Genomic DNA, 14,816 nt, shown 5'->3' on the forward strand with positions numbered 1-14,816 from the left:
ATCTACAGCTCCTAGGAGCTAAGGAACAGTGCCAGAGACGCAAACCTCCAAGCAGATCCTTGGAGGGCCTCAGAGCCTGCAGAGGGGCCAAGTGTGAAGCAAAGGAAATGGACCAAACACCTACAACTAGCCCTTTCTTGTGGGTTTTTGTGTGTGTGTGTGAAGTCAATAAATTTTTATTTAAGGAAGAGTCCTTTCTTTTACTGTCCATCCAGGTCACATGTGTTCACATTCAGGATTTCTGAAAACAGTCCTTCAAAAATGGTCCAGTGTGCTTTTTTTTTTTTTTTTTTCAGCCCTGCACAAGAAAAACATGGGAATAATCAGCTGATGGAAAAAGATTTGCTCATCAGCAATAAAATGTCCCCAACAGGTTAACTGCTAGCAAAGTAGCACATAGAAAACCTAATGGGAATTTTTTTTATTTTGGTCATGTCCACAGCAAATGAGGGACTGCTTTCTAAAAGCCTTGGTAATGACGACGCTTTCAGTTTTTCAAGACAGGGTTTCTCTGTGTAAAAGCCTGGCTGTCCTCAAAGTCACAGAGATCTGCCTGCCTCTGCCTCTGCCTCCTTAGTGCTGGGATTAAAGGCATGCACCGCCAAAGCCCAGTGTGTTCTTCTTTTTAATCCTATCATCAATACACAACTATGTGATTTTCCCTTAAAATGCCAAATTGGCCAGGTGTGGTGGTGTACTTTTAATTGTAGCCCTTGGGAAACAGAGGCAGGTGGATCTTTCTAAAATCAAGGCGAGCTTTTTCTACATAGTGAATTCTAGGGCAGCCCAGGCTACATAGATAGTGAGACCCTGTTGAAGAAAGAAAGAAAGAAAGAAAGAAAGAAAGAAAGAAAGAAAGAAAGAGTACAAGCTCCTCTGACCCTACCCTTCCCCTACACCATCCCATAACTTAGAGAAAACCACTGATGACAGTGATGGATCTTTAAAAGTTATAATCCCTAACCATCTTTCTTGATTTTATTGTCAGCTGAGAGAGAGAGAGAGAGAGAGAGAGAGAGAGAGAGAGAGAGAGAGAGAGTGTATAGAGAAAAACAAACATTCTAACGTCACTTCAGCAAGATGAAACCAGGATGGTTAGGTAACCAGCTGGACTTGCAGTTCACAGCAGTCTTTAGTCCTCAGAGTTTGCTAAAGTCCAGTAGGTTTGGATTTGGTCCTTGGATCTGGCTTTGCTGGAGTTGGTACAGGTGTTGCTGGCTGAGGGCTGGAGTGTGAGTAGGCAGGGTCTCGACAGCTTAGGCTGTGGGCTCACATAGACTCAGTGGGCCCTCAGTTGCTAGCTGAGGCAGCTAAGCAAGAACACAAGCCCTCTGTGCCTCTGAAACGGGAGTAAGAATGGCACCTGAAGCCAGGCTTGATGGCGCACGCATTTAATCCCAGCACTAGGAGGCAGAGGCCAGCCTGGTCTACAGAGTCCCAGGACAGCAAGGGCTATACACAGAGAAACTCTGTCCTGAAAAACCAAAACCAAACCAACCAACCAACCAAACAAACAAACAAAGACACTTGCCTCATGAGTCACTGTGAAAGCAAAGTGAACCCAGGCCTGTGAAACATTTAGCCAGTGTATGGTCATAGTTATTAATGTTATCTAGAGACACAGCATAAAGTGGTCCAAGCTAACAGAAAGTGCTTGCTGGCTGCCTACTGTTTGGGCTGTTTGCGATGACACCCTCCTCCGTTATCCCTTTAAGGTCTTCGCCATCATCACAGTGAGAAGGTTGTATATGCCTTCTAGGGCATCGGACTCTTGCTCTTATGGGGAAACTGAGGCCCAGAAATGTAGAGTTACAGCCACATCCACATTCTGAGAAGCCTCCAAGTAAACATATACTCAGGCCCAAGTCTGGTGTCTGCTTTTCTGCACTGCAGCTGCCTTCTCCGTGCAGCTGTGCCCACACCAGGAGGGTCTGTCACAAGGAGCTAGGGTCCCTCAGCATGGCTTCAGAGAAGACCAGCAGACTCCAAGCGAATTGTGAAAACCCATGGACCCCCTGCCCCCGCATACTTAAAATGCACCGTAACTTTAAACAGACTTCTTACATGCCTTGCTCTTTATTCAGGTGTATTCTGGTTAAATCCTTAGAGTGAGAGATTCAGCCAGGCAGTGTTGGGAAGTGTGTGTGTGGTAATTCCTAATTGCCAAACTGGGTCTCATGGTGAGACCAGCCAGGGAAAGCCGGACTCCATTTTCATTGTTGTGCGTGTGTGCATCAGTGTATGAGGAGGCCAAAGGTTAACCTTGGGTGTCATTGTCAGGTGCTGCCTACCTTTTTTTTAAAAGATGGTATCTTTCACTATGACCTGGGACTCTTGCTGATTAGGCTTAGTCTGCCTGGCTGGTGGCCTCAGGGATCTGCTCATCTTGATCCTCTCAGCACTGGGATTACACCTTGCTCTCTCTCTCTCTCTGTGTGTGTGTGTGTGTGTGTGTGTGTGTGTGAGAGAGACCATTCAACTGCAGTCCCAGAGATGTCACCTAGGGTTTGCTCCGCAGCACCTACTCTGTGCGTTGCCGAGCTGTGGCTTCTGGGAAGGTTTGTTGAAGGCGTTAGGACTTCTCCTCTACTCACTGCCTGATGGACACCTTGGATGTGTGTCACATGCTCGTCTCCTCACCCTATATAATGATGTGTCCTTGCTGCAGAGCGGCAAACTAAGCCCAGAATAGCATCATGGCCACGGAGCAGCCACCTTTCCCCAGGGAAGCACCATGGTGCGGGTGTCCTCAGGTAGGGCTCCAGAACTTGTCTTCTGAGTCCCCACTCCGCCTCCACCTCCATGCGTGTCCTTTGGTCTCTGTTGAAGGACGCCGATGTGGCAGGTGGACAACAGGTCATTGTCCACAGGTTCTGCAACCGGGCGGAGCTGTGTTTGAAGATGGGCTTTGCCTCTTGCCGGGCACGTGACGCATCTCTCTCCTCCCTCTGCCTGCTTCCCAGTTCGTAAATGGAGAAAGTAATGGCTCCCTCGTGGGGTGGTGAAGAGGACGAGGGAGTCAATGGTTCCTTAGTGTCTGGCCCGCACAGCATGCTCAGGGAATATTTTTGTTGCTATCCTTGGGTTTTGTTCCCCGTAGGGATTATAGACAGGGAAAAGACCCAGCTCTGTGAAGTCCTGGGGAGACTTTCCCAGGACAGTTGGGAGCCAGCTTTGTCTTCTTCCCAGCATGACAACATGTGACCAGTGGGTGCTTAGCACGGTTCACCCGATGAACGTCAAGAACAAGCCAAGGGCTGGGAAGAGGGCTCAGTTGGTACAGTGCTTGCCGCACAAGCATGAGGACCCGAGTTCAGATCCCCGACGACCACATAAACAGCAAGGCATAGTATGCACCTCGAATCCTAGCGCTGGCTGGGTGCAAACAAGAGGGTCCCCTAAAATCTGCTGGCCTCCCAGTTCAGTGAGACTCTGCTTCAAAAAGTATCAAGTGGACAGTGGGCATCTACATACGTAACACACACCACACCATACACACATACAAAGGGAGGGAGGGAGGGAGGCAGGGAGGGAAACAGGAGCAAGCTAAGGACTCTAATGACAGCATTAGAGCCCCTGCCATCTGCTGAACATACTGTTGGCATCTTTGGACTTCTGCATTTTGATGGCATCTCAGGTTTCTTGTCCTTGTTCATGGGAAGATGAGGCCTATTCCCCACATCCTCTCTTCATCTAACTCTGACGGCTTGGAGAGTGAGCCTCCATGTACCCCTGGGGTTCTCAGACACCTACTGAGGCTTCCTCTGTTCTTTGTCCCCTGTGTTCTTTCTGTCATGTCCTCCGGCACCACGTGGTCCTCTCCCAGCAGATGTTTTATAAGCAGAGTCCCGTGCTCTCCTTCCGCCCCCTCCTCCCCTTCGGTATTTGGCCCTCTTTTCTTATAAACTTGCTACTGGAAGTTCCTCCCTCAGTCCTTCCCTGCCCCTCAGAAATAAGTGATGAGGCAGAGAGAAAGTGTCAGCACCCCCCAGCCTTGCGGTATCCCTTCCAGGAATTCCTTTGTCAAGCACAGAATCCCTTTGTGCAGAGAAGAATCTCTCTCCCTTGGCATTTCTGTTCAGGTTTTTCTCAGGAGTCAGGGCTAGGCAGGCAGTTTGTTTGCCTGGGGGCCCTATGAGGGCCAACTGAAAGGGCTCCGCCCCCCCCCCCCCCCCGGAGCTTCTAGATCTGCCGATCACCTTTCATCCTTCCCGCTGCCTTCCTGTTGGGGCCCTGGCCCGCCGACATCGATCACGCTGGCCCGGAAGGTGGTGACAGGCTGTGTTTCTTGCTCCGCGTTTTGTTCCTTTGCTTAGTCAATCCCGTCTCCATGGAAACAGGTGCAGCCTTTGTGTTGCTTTTGCTTTGGGTGAATCAATGCTTCCCACCCCCTCCCCTCTTTGGGATCAAAGGGGGAGGTGGGTTCATCGCAGGGACTGACAGCGGGGGGCCTCATGGTGGCCCCCACACCACGAGGGGTGGGGGTGGGGATTAGTCTCCTAGCCAAGCATCCCCACAGCACGGCTGCTGCCCTGTCCACACAGGCTCCCTTCTGTCTCGTGGGGCCACAGGGATGGTAGCAGGGTATGCGGTGACTCATGAATGCCCCCCCCCCACAACAAGTTCTCTGTATTCTCAGGGGCAGCTGCTGACCACCTGGGGTGGGTTCCTGAGTCGGGGTCAGCTTGCTGGCACTTGCTCTGCTTCTTTGGTGTGATCTTGAAGGCAAGACCTTTGCCCTTCCTAGGCCCTGGCTTCTAAGAGGTCGGTGAAGCTTGCGACTAGGAAGGAAGTCGGGCTTTTGGTAGCAGAATGGCATTCGCCCTCAGGAAAACCCACATCTGGGTAACTGCAGTCTTTGCCCTCTGTTCTAGGGTCAGTAGTAACTTCTGTGTTTGGTTCAAACCGGTGACATTCAAAACGGGAACCTCTCTCCAAGCAGCATCTTGATTAAAGTGCAGTGCCCCCTCTCTTCCCCCACCCCCACCCCCAGTGACCTATCCCCTATCCAGTGTGTTCTGTCTTCCCTGCTGATGACAACCTGACAGGGGGCCTTCTGTTCCAGGCCAAAACTCAAGTGCTACTGGGTAGCCAGGATCTGCTTTGTGTCCAGAGAATCCTTCAGAGGTTCAGGCAGGGGAGGGCAACAGGCAGAAAGGGGCTCCTGATGGGAGCTTCCAGCTTCCTGCTGCTTGCCTGCCTGTCCTCTCTGCTCGGGTGTGGTGACATCACTAGCCAGCAGGTGCACTGTTTGGGACTGCTTTTAGTAGGAGTTCAGGCGCTAACCTTTTTTTAATTCAGCCCCAGCACCCTAGGTGATTAAATTCGCAAACCCTGCCTTGTTTATTTTTAAAAGACTTCATTTTAGTATCTAGCCTCTTGGATCATCTGCTTGTTAAGTTTAGCGAAGAATGCATGTGACCTCAGAGTTTGCATTGTTCAAAAGCCTCCCTTGAGACTGGAGGCGGGGCCGATTTGCAGGAAGAGACCTCTGAATGGGGTAGGTCCCATTGCCTGCAGAGTAGCCACTTGGAGCTACAGCTCTCCCAGGTTTAGCCCGGGAAGTAAACTCGACTCTCTGGAGTCTAACCTAAATCCTTTTCATTTTGTTCCATCTTTAAGAAAGAGCTAAGAGGAGGGCTGGAGAGATGACTCAGTGGTTAAGAGCACTGTCTGCTCTTCCAAAGGACCCGGGTTCAATTCCCAGCCACCACATGGCAACTCACAACTGTCTATAATTCCAGTTACAATGGCTCTGACACCCTCACGCTAAAATAAAATTAAATACTTTTTCTTTTTTAAAAAAAGAAAGAGCTAATAAAGAGTGAGTATCCTTCGGGCTTTCCTCAAATGCCGGGAAATCCCTCCTCAGCCTTGGCCAAACACACCCAGTGTTCCAGGGCTGCCTCCTCGGCTTCTCTCCTTCCAGTGTCTGAGTTTCCTGTTGGTTAAACAAAGAAAACAGTAGTTGCCTCATTGGGTTGTTGTGAAAATCAAATAGAGACTGTGAGGTGCACCTTGCCAAGCGCCTGGCATATGGTCCATTTTCAGTTACGCCTGCGGAGACTGAGTACATTTCATTTCCTGCTTTTATGGCACTGAGACCTCCTGCTTCCCCCCCCCCCCCCCTCATTCTTTTCAGCCTCTCCTGAGTAAAGCCCATCTCCAGGCACCTAGAACAGCCAAATGGGGCCTCACCCCTGGACTGCTCCCCCTCTAAGCTGGTATCTCCTAGCTAGAGCGGCCTGGAATGTCTATCCCCTAGGCCTCCTTGACTCACTTGGGGCCTTGGGGCCTTCAAGGTATGGATGAGTGACTGACTTTTCTGGTTGGCGTCCTCATGCCACGGAAGTCTGGGGGTGACGATTCCTGCCCAAGTCCCTTGAAGTTTCTTTCGTTTCCTTTTTTGGGCATTGCTGTCTTTTTCTTCTTCTTCTTCTTCTTCTTCTTCTCTTCTTCTTCTTCTTCTTCTTCTTCTTCTTCTTTCTTCTTCTTCTTCTTCTTCTTCTTCTCTTCTCCTCCTCCTCCTCCTCCTCCTCCTCCTCCTCCTCCTCCTCCTCTTCCTCCTTCTTCTTCTTCTTCTTTGTTTTGCCTTAGTCTGTAGCCCAGGCTAGACTGCATCTTATCATGTAGCCTACATTGATTTTGAGTTGGTCAGAATGCTCCTGCCTTAGCTGTTGTCGATGGCATTTTCCAGTTCTTAGGTTTATTTATTTATTATGGTGGGCGTGAGGGTTTTGCTTGCATACATGTCTCTACACTGCATCTGTGCCTGGTGCTTGCGGAGGTCAGAAGAGGTCACTGGCTCTCTTGGAGCTATAGACAGTTGTGAGGCACCATGTGGGTGCTGATTCTTCTTAGCTGCTGAGCCATCTCTTCAGCATCTGCTATACTTATTTCTTTACTTATTTAGGTTTTCGAGGCAGGGCTTCTCTGGGTAGGCCTGGAACTCGCTCTGTACACCAGGCTGGCCTGGCACATCTGCTGTGTTTCGAGACAGAGTCTTCCCGTGAAGCCCAAGCAAGCCTCAAACCTGTGCTCTTTTTGTTGAGGTGTATTTTCTCCACGTGTGTTCACCCGGGTATGTGCTCCATATGCGTGCCTGGTGCACGCAGAGGCAGAAGTCAGAATAGGCACTGGACCTCCTGGAACTGGGGCTGCACATGGCTGTCACCCCATGGGCACTAAGGAGCCCAATGTCGATCCTCAGCAGAAGCAGTATGCGCTCCAGCCCCGCTGGGCTTTTCTTGTCTCAGGCTGCTAAGTGCTGGGATTCCGGTATGCATTGCCATGCCTGTTGTGTGAAGGGAATCATTATCACTCCACGTCATTGGCTTTACTATTTTTTTTTCCTTAGTAATACATATTGGCAGATAGTGAAACTCAGTCACAAAAATGGGATACCTTCCAACGTCTAGGAGAAACCAACCTGTCTCCCTGAATCTGGTGTCTTTGGCCTGCTTAAAATCCCACTGGGCCAAAAGCCTGAAGCGCTGAAGCCTCACATGTGTGAAGTGGGGCCAGGTCTTACTCTTAGATGCCCGCAGCCTTTTGATCAGGAGTCTGTTTTCTCTCCTCCCTTTAGTGAGACCCAGGCCTGTGTCGGCCCCGCCATTGTTCCCATCGGCTTGGCCTGCTTGCCTGGACATCTGTTCTCCTGATAATGTTTGCTCGTAAATCCTGTCCCCTAGTGCAGGGTGGCTTAGCCGGGGAACGGTGGTGTCCATAGCCAGCAGCCAGACCCTCACGTGGTTACATGACAGCATGACCAAAACTGTATGTGCTCGCTGATGGGTACCCACACGTGCATCTCAGACTGGGGTTGTGTGTGTGTGTTAGGCTCAGGGGCTGAGGGTGGGGACTATTTGGCTATAATCAGGAGGGCTCTTCGCAGAGTGTAGGCTTCTGCCATGACTCATATTCTGTAATGCTTGGTCTCTGTGAAGAAAGGGATTTATTTTTTCCGAATGCATTTTAAATGTTATTTACGTATTGCTTTATTTATTTACCATACTTATTTGGCTACCTATTTTTGTGGTGGTGCTGGGGATCAAATCCAGGATGGGTTCGTGAACTACAGGCTCTGGGGAGGGGTAGGGTAGGGGCTACCCCACCTGGAGGCCCAGCAGCCAGCCTCTTCAACAGACAAATTATAAGGACGAAATGAGATGGAGGAGAAGCAGCAAATTAAGATGAACCTAAAAACACGCGAGGAAGTTGAACGTGGTGGCACCCACCACGTGGTAACCCCAGCACTTGCCAGGCAGAGACAGGAGGATGGGCATCGGAAATTCAAGACTAACCTTAACTAAGTAGTGACTTCAGAGCTAGCCTGGACTAAAGGTGACCCTGTGTCAACCAAGCAAGCTAGCAAGCAAGCAAGCAAGCAAATCCAAAAGGCAACCAATGGAAAAACTAAAATATAGTTCTTTCCCTACACCCTTCCCCACACGAAAGGGACATGCAAGAGGGATAAAATACTCTAAACTGGCATCTGCATTTGAGTGACAAATGCAAGGAAGTTGGGGACCAAGTTGTGACACATGCAGAGGGCTTGGAAGCAACTGTAGTTTTGCTTATTTTCTTTTTAAAGCTTTATTTGTTTTTTTTTTTTTTTTTTTTTTTTTTTTTTTTTTCTGTCTTATGTGTATGGGTATTTTGCCAGCATCTACGTGTCTGTGTACCACATGCATGCAGTGCCCAGAGAAGTCAGAAGAAGGTACTGGATTCCCCTGGGACTGGAGTTACAGGTGGTTGTGAGCCACCAGGTAGGTGCTGGGAATCAAACCCGGGTCCTCTGGAAGAGTAGGCAGTGCTCTAACCACTGAGTTGTTTCTCTGGCTCGTGTAGTTTTGTTTCTTGATGTGGGTAGTTGCAAGTTGTTTGCTGTATGGTAATTCACTACAGATTTTTGCAGTTTTCTCTTGTCTATTTAATTTTTTAAAAGGTTGAAAGGCGGGCAAGGTGCCTCAGGCTGATGAGACAGCTCTGAAGGTGTTGCCACCGATCCTGTCAGCCTGAGTTTGATCCCCCAACCCACACAACGGGAGAGAAGGGACTTCCACAGGTTGTTCTCTGACCGTCATATGTCTTCCCCAGCACATGTGTGTACACACTCACAATAAATGTCATTAAAAGTGGTTTTAGAGCTGAGGGGCTGCGGATGTAGCTCAGCCAGTACAGAGCTTGCCTAACATGCACAAAGGCTGAGTTTGGTCCCCAGAACCACATTAGTACAGGCCTCTTGTGCCAGCACTTGAAAAGCAGAGGCAGAGGCAGGTGTGGTGGCGCACGCCTTTAATCCCAGCACTTGGGAGGCAGAGGCAAGTGGATTGCTGTGAGTTCGAGACCAACCTGGTCTGCAAAACAAGTCCAGGACAACCAAAGAAAGAAAGAAAGAAAGGCAGAGGGCTCTCAGTGACATAGTGAGTGCTTGCGATCTCATGGGCTCCTTGAGGTCCTGCCTCAACTCCCCTCCCAGTCTCCATGCACAGAGCCAGGCTCGCGAGGGTGGGGTGTGTGTGTGTGTGTGAGGGGGGTGTCTCTCCCCAGGGTCTTTATCTTCCCTTGCGCCAACATTTGGTGTGTTGTCTCCTCAGCCTCTCATCTTCCAATCTGTTGCCAGCACGAAATGCATGCGGGCTTATAGGTCAGTTGGGTTTACTTTCAGGGCTGAGCTGAGACCAGTTGGGGAGAAAAGGTGATGTCTGAGGGCATTGACTCAAAAGGAGCCCTTCTCAAGGAGACTGGGTAAATGAGGGAGGTAGTGCCTGGGCTGTAGACCAGTAAGCTTGATGGTTATAGTCGTGTGTATGTGTGCTGTATGTGGATGGGAGAGACCCCAGTCGGCCATGTTCCCCACCCCCACCCAACCCCTGTTTTTCTCTGTCTCCCTCCCCTTTTCTCTTCTCTGACCAAAATATAGGGCAGCATGCTCAGTTATTGTCTGTGGTGTTAAAATCTCTTTAGCGTGTGTATGTGTGTATGTGTGTGTGTATGTGTGTGTGTGTGTGTATCTGATCTTAAGCACACACTCACAGTCATCCTCCTGCCCCAATTGTCCATTTTCTCTTTCCTTTCCATTGCACTGAAGAAGGCAGGGCCATGCTCAGGCACCCCCAGAAGAGAAACAGTGGGGGAGTCTTGATGGTGCTAAGAACCTCCCCGAACCCACCACCTACCTCAGGCTAGCTGGGAGGCTTTTTCTGAGTCCCACACTCCCCTGGCCTTCGGTTTCCCTCTGCCTAGGTATAAGATTTCCTAGGAGCCAGCCAAAGTTTTGATCTAGGATGAGGCTAGGGTCACCCTTGGTGGAAGGACACAGGGGGCAGGAAGGCCCCTCTTTTAGTGACAGCTACCCATAGTCCTCTGTCCCTGATAATTGGTCTACATCCACTCACAAGGCTTCGTTCAGGATGGGGGGGGGGTGTGTGTCTCTGGGTTCTAGAACAGAACTGCCAGGTGGAACACAGAACTACCCTGACGCATGGACTGCTGGGCACAATGGCTGTTAACCACAGTGTCAGCACAAGTGTGAGAATCAGAGTTCAGGTCCCTAGCACCCACATAAATGCCTGCCAGGTGGGTAGAAGTCTCAGAGTGTAGGAGGTAGAGACATGGAATCCCCACAGTATGCTTGCTGCCTGGGTAGACTAGGTGAAGCAGCAAGCTCTGGGTTCCAGTGAGAGAACTTACTGTGATGTGTAAGGTGGGGAGTGATCCAGGAAGCACTTGATATCAACCTTGGGCCTCCCCAGGCATGTGCAACACATGTGAGGCCACACACAATCTCTCTCTCTCTCTCTCTCTCTCTCTCTCTCTCACACACACACACATACATTACCTGGCAACAGGATGTGCTGGATGCACTTAGATGCTGTGTCATTTTATAAAAGTTCTCTGTTGAAATCTTTATCTCAAGTGAAGCCGAGCTGCCATTGACCACAGACACCCTCACCCCTACTCCACTTCTTGTCCTTGTTTCATAGATAAGCAATCAGGAAACCATGCTCCTGCAAGGCTAAGGCTGCCTTGTGCAGTCCCAGACCACAGAGGGTAGCATCCATTCAGGCAAGGCCAGGCTCCCTTACACACCCTCTCTAAGAGCCAGGAGCCAGTGTCAGTTTATGGTTGGTGCCAGGTGCACCTGTGTGAGGCCCGGCCATTAGAGTGCCTGGCCCTGCTGGCAACCTGCTGCCATTTCTTAGTGTGGATCCAAAGTTTTGGCCTCTGGTAAGAGAGATTTTGGTCTTCTGCAAGGCCCCACCCCCATGCTTTATAGATGTATATGTTTTTGAGAAAGACGGGTGGAGGGCAAGTGGTTGGGTGTGCACTAGAGTACAGACGAGCCCACTTTTTTTGTTTTGTTTTTTTTTTGTTTTTGTTTTTGTTTTGTTGTTTTTAACAGTTTCTCTGTGTAGCCATGGCTGTCCTGGAACTCAAACTGTAAACCAGGGTAGCCTTGAACTCATAACGATCCACCTGCCTCTGTCTCCGGAGTGCTGGGATTAAAGGTGTGTGCCACCACGCCCGGCCCCAGACAAACCCACTTTTAATGGTCCTACCTTGTCCTCTTCAAGTCCCTGACAGGGTGAAAGTGCAGTAGGCCTGTGTCCCTCCTCAGTGTGGCATTCAACATGTGTACATGAGGTTGTCAACACTCAGTATAAAGCAGGCTTTGTGTTAGGTTTTGTTGCCCAGCTGTAGGCTAACCTAAGTGTCCTAAGCCCGTTCAAGGCATGTAGCAGCATGGGGGCCAGGAAGGGAGGTGAATGAAATGCGTTTGTGGCTTATGATAGTTTCAGTCCACGATGGGCGTGTCAGGATGCAGCTCCAGCAGTGAGGAGCATCTGTGTTCAGCAGATGGGCCTTCCCTCTTATTCTTCACCCCCACTTTCCCACGCCTGGAGCCTGGAAGTGTTCTGTCATCCTTGTCCTCTGGGTGAGTGGTCTGTGGCCGCCACAGCAGCCTCTAAGTGGACAGCCCTTGGTCTCTCAGGCCAGGCTGTCGCCCTTTTCTTCCTACACTAGTTTATCCTCTCATGCTCTTTTTTTCTTTTCCTGCACATGAACCTTTTAAATCTCCCAGTATATCACAGTCTGACAATCCCGACCGTCCGTCCAGCAAGTATCCCTGCACTGCTGTCTGCCCCACCCTGGGTGGCGTGTGGGACTCTGCAGGCCATGTGAATAGTCCTCTTCAACAGGAGTGCCATTGTATGCCTGCCCACTCTGTGCAGATGGGGACAGAGCCCCTCTGTGTTAGCCAGGATTTCCTGTGTGCTGATTGCTCTCTCTGAATTGCCCAAGTGGTGCTCCCCTCTGCTTCTGGTTCCCTGTATCTAAAGCTCAGCACCTCATTCTACCCGAGCATACAGGGTTTAGTGCTCTCGCTCCCTCCCTTCCCTCCCTCCCTCCCTCCTTTCCTCCCTCTCTTCCCTCCCTCTCTTCCTCTCTCCCTCCCTCCTTCCCTTTCTGTGTGTTCTGTGTAATATATACACAATATAAATGCTATCATTTAACCTTAGAAAACTAAATAATGTAGATTTAGTGTGTATGTGTTAAATATATACAATATAACTGTTACCATTTAATCTTAGAAAACTAATGTAGCCTGGCATGGTGGCACACGCCTTTAATCTTAGAGGCAGGTGGATCTCTGTGAGTTTGAGGCCAGCCTGGTCTACAAAGTGACTCCAGGACAGCCAGGGCTACACAGAGAAACTGTGTCTCGAAAAACCAAAAACCAAAAACAAAACAAGAAAACTAAATGTTGATTTAGTGTGTGTGTGTGTGTGTGTGTGTGTGTGTGTGTGTGTGTCCAAAAGTGTGTAGAGGTCAGAGAATAACTTGCAAGAGAACCTATCAGTTCTCTCCTTCCATTATATGGATGCCAGGATCAAACTCAGGTAGTCACGCTTGGCAACTAGTGCCTTTGTCCACCGAGACATCTCGCTGGGCCCTGGTTTGTTTGTTTGTTTATTGTTGTTGAGTTAGATCTCATGTAGCTTAGGCTGGCCTCACACCTGCCATGTGGCCGAGGGTGACCTCACACTTCCAGCCCTCCTGCTTTCATTTCCTGTGTGCTGAGATTACAGGCGGGTGTGGCTGCACCTGGTTTGTACGGTGCTGGGGATCGAACCCAGGGCTTCATGCTAGCCATTTGCTAAGGCGCAACTCTACGGCATTTAGTGCATTCACTCTGTTGTGCAGTCATCGCCACTGTCCATTTCCAGAATCTTATCACTATCAAAAGAGCAACTCTGTGCTCATTAAATGACTCCCCAGTCCCCGAGACCCGGGAAACCTCTGGTTTTGCCTGTTCTAGGTGTCTCCTGGGAGTCAAACCATATACTGTCTGTCCTTTGGGTTTCGCTTATTTTAACATTGTATTTTCAAGGTTTATGCATATTATAGCATATATCAACATTTCTCTCTATTTGAGTGTTGTTCCATTGGTGTGTGAGTGTGTGTGTGCACGCATGTGTGTGTATACTACCCTTTGTTTATTCATTTGATTGACATTTGAGTTGTTTCCACCTGTGGGCCCTCATAGGAAATGCTGCTGTCAATACTGGTACAATGGCCAGTTTGCAACCCCTGTTTCACCTCTTTTGTGTAGATACCCATGATCAGAATGACCGAATCACATGAGAATCCTGTTTTCTACTTTTTGAGACTCTACCAATTTTTTGTCACACTCAACTATTTTATATTCCTACTGATATTGCATTTAACATTCTAAAATCTTTTTAAACTAGAGAAATAATGCAAGGAGCCTGGTGTGATGGTGCACACCTGTGATCCCAGCTCTCAAGCGATGGCAGAAGGAGGATCATCAGCTCAGGGTATCTTTGACTACGTAGCAAGTTTGAAGCTAGCCTGGGCTCCCTGAGGATCTATCTGTATTTTTAAAAGTATATATAATGGCTCACACCTTTAACCCCAGCAGTTGGGAGGCAGAGCCAGGCAAATCTCTGTGAGTTCGAGACCAGCCTGATCTACAAAGGAAGTTTCAGGACAGCCAGAGCTGTTATACAAAGAAACCCTGTCTCAAATGAATGAATAAAAACTAAAAAAATCAAGGTGGTGGCCTTGTATGGCAGCACTCTTGTTATTTATGAGTTGTTGCCATTGAGAGATAAGAAGTGGACGATTTCTCTGTTTACACGTGCTCTGCCAGGTTGCAGCCTGCGTGGGGAATGTGGTGGCAGTTGAGTCTTGCACTGGGGAAGCCAGGATCCCAGAACCACCTTCCCACAAGTCTTAGCTTTTTCCAAATTGCTCCTGGTGCCCGCTGCGCTGCTGCTCAAGCAACCAGAGCTGTGAGCTGACTTGTGCCGCAGGGCCACCCACCTGGCCTTAGGAAGTTGGCAGACAGGTCAGGCCACCCTCCCCTCTGGGAATACCAGGTTTCACTTTAGCAAGGAGCTTGGCCTGAATAGGGAGGTGAGCAGCAGGCAGAGTGTGTGTGTGTGTGTGTGTGTGTGTGTGTGTGTGTGTGTGTAGGTGGGAAGGGGGTGCATATGTGTTTGAGTACACACAAATGCAAGTGTGTGTGAAGATGTAGCCATTAGCCATTAGCACACTAGGCTCTAGTATTGGGGGTAGAGTATTCACTTTGATAGCTTAGGGAGCCCCCCAAAACACATAGTCTCTTCATATGCTCACCGAGACCTAGTTAGGCCCGGCAGAAGGCCATCTGGGAAGCCAGGGCCCAGGCAGTCATTTGCCAGCACTGTTCTCTGCAAAGCCCTGGGCAGCTGCTGGGAGAGAGGACACAGAGGCCTGGAGAATCCATAAACAGAGTAATCAGC

At 49.6% G+C, this 14,816-nt stretch overlaps 1 non-coding gene across 1 annotated transcript; it reads right to left on the reverse strand.

The window, feature by feature from the left end:
- Positions 1 to 358: 358 nt before the first annotated feature.
- Positions 359 to 482, reverse strand: LOC127200885 (small nucleolar RNA SNORA32). The gene has a single exon (XR_007832105.1). It is a non-coding gene; the product is annotated as a small nucleolar RNA SNORA32 (small nucleolar RNA).
- Between the last annotated feature and the right edge of the window lie 14,334 nt (positions 483 to 14,816).

This window comes from Acomys russatus, chromosome 16 (genome assembly GCF_903995435.1).
Source record: "Acomys russatus chromosome 16, mAcoRus1.1, whole genome shotgun sequence".
NCBI classification, from domain to species: domain Eukaryota; kingdom Metazoa; phylum Chordata; class Mammalia; order Rodentia; family Muridae; genus Acomys; species Acomys russatus.